This window comes from Mus caroli, chromosome 4 (genome assembly GCF_900094665.2).
Source record: "Mus caroli chromosome 4, CAROLI_EIJ_v1.1, whole genome shotgun sequence".
NCBI classification, from domain to species: Eukaryota; Metazoa; Chordata; class Mammalia; order Rodentia; family Muridae; genus Mus; species Mus caroli.
In genome coordinates this window covers 34,253,978-34,255,934 of record NC_034573.1, presented here as the reverse complement: position 1 = coordinate 34,255,934, position 1,957 = coordinate 34,253,978, and the positions used below count along the sequence as shown (strand labels likewise).

The 1,957-nt window shown below is 40.4% G+C and overlaps 1 pseudogene across 1 annotated transcript; it reads right to left on the bottom strand.

Moving 5' to 3' along the window:
* Positions 1 to 576: 576 nt before the first annotated feature.
* LOC110293704 lies at positions 577 to 1,307 on the bottom strand (annotated as a pseudogene). The gene has a single exon (XR_002377839.2). The product of XR_002377839.2 is annotated as a cyclin-dependent kinases regulatory subunit 1 pseudogene (transcript).
* Positions 1,308 to 1,957: the final 650 nt, after the last annotated feature.

Genomic DNA, 1,957 nt, shown 5'->3' with positions numbered 1-1,957 from the left:
GCCAGCAGTGGTCATCATCATTTCTGTGACTCTCCACGGTCTTTATCTCCGGCACCCTGCTTCTTCCCTCTTATCAGGCACTCTGGGATGATACTGGGCCCACTCCGGTGAGATTATCCTTATTCCTCAGACCTGGTTTAATTGAATCACAGCTGCAAGGTTCCTTCGACATTAAGCATCACCAGTTTAGTGTTCCCTGCTATGACGCAAACCCATTGTATGCATTGTACTTTTATAGATCCTTCCACTGGGCAGAGAGACAGTGTCATAGGATGCTCATGATGCCTTCTGTATCCTGAGTACAGAGACTCTTATGACCCAGGCATCTTGCATCTTCTTCATGATCCATGAAATAATAACATGCTTTATCAATTGCAAGTGGAGACCACCCCTCATCAATACGTGAACATCTTTCTTTATTAACCACTTGGTTTCCTTTAGGTCTAATTCTTCTAGGAAAGACAAACATTTTATTTTACTCTCATCAATCATATTTACTTATTTATGTCTAGGTTTCAGCATAATAAACTGGATTCCTATTCTTTTCTTTTCATTTTTTTTTAAGATTATAAAAAACTTCCTTTAATCAAGGCTTGTAACATGGAAGAGATCTGTCAGATAAAATACAAAGTTTCCAATACATTGAAACATAAATCCATAAGTCATCATAAATACAATACCCAATAGTAAAAACCACATCAGCAAATTCACACCATCCCTGTAACAGCCATGATCTAGATTTCACATGCTTCTGCCAAATGACAAATATGGCCTGCTGGATCCCGAGCACAAGAGGGCTTTGAGGTCACACTCATTTGACAGGGCTGTGGCACTGGTGGCTCAACTCCAGAAGCAAAGCAGGTACCAGCACATTCAAACAGTGTATCCTTTACATATCAAAGTGAGAAATAAGAAAGCAACATGGTCACACGATCAGAAAGATGGTAGGGAGTGAGGACAGCTGTGGAAAGCTCGAGGCCGGAGGACGGTTCGCTGGCTTCATTTCTTTGGCTTCTTGGGCAGTGGCCGCCGGAACAGATGTGAGGTTCTGGTTCATGGATCATATAGTGGACCCATCCCTGACTCTGCTGAACGCCGAGGTTCCTCCATTCAGATTCAGACATCAAATGGGTTTTAGGGACCAGCTTGGCTATGTCCTTGGGCAACATGACATGCTGGTACTCGAACTCCTCGTCGTCGTATTTGTCCGAATAGTAGATTTGTTTGTGGGACATGATTGCTCTGTCGGAGGGCGCTCAGCCCCGCGCCACTGGACTCCGGACAACTCTCCTATTATTTTCTAAAGACACCAACTGTGCTTTTCTTGGATTTATGAACTCATGAATCTAGACATGTTGGTTTCAATATCTGCAGCATTGTTTTGACTGATGCTTAAATTAATCTAGCTTTACTCAGTGGGACTGCTTTCAGGTTGGCTCCTGAGTCCTTTTGATGTAACTCAGACAACCTTGATATTGTCCTTTCACTCTGACATAACATACTTGCTTTGTCCGGTGCATTCCCTAGACCCAGAATCTGCCAATTCTCCAAAAAGCCCCATTTTGTTTAGTAGAAAATAGTCCTTACAGACTACAGTCTGAGCACTGTGGAACTCACTGCTGTCAGACTGATATCTATAGAAACAATACCTTCAGCTTTTGTTTGTTTCTTTGCTTAAACAGAGTCTAACCCAGAGATATATGGCAAAATAGAAGTGTGGTCCAACACTAAAGTCAGGGTATAAAAGAATAGAATTGTATCTGAGAGGCAACAATTTAATCTCCATCAGCATTAAGTCTCCATATGACGTAGTATTTTTTAATTTATAAACAAAATAGTATATATTTGTCTATAAAGTTATTACCTTGTGTTTTGATGTATAAATATACTATGTACAATGCATAAAAAATTAAGTCACTTAACATAAATTCTTTATGCATATTTTAGTGGTAAAAAC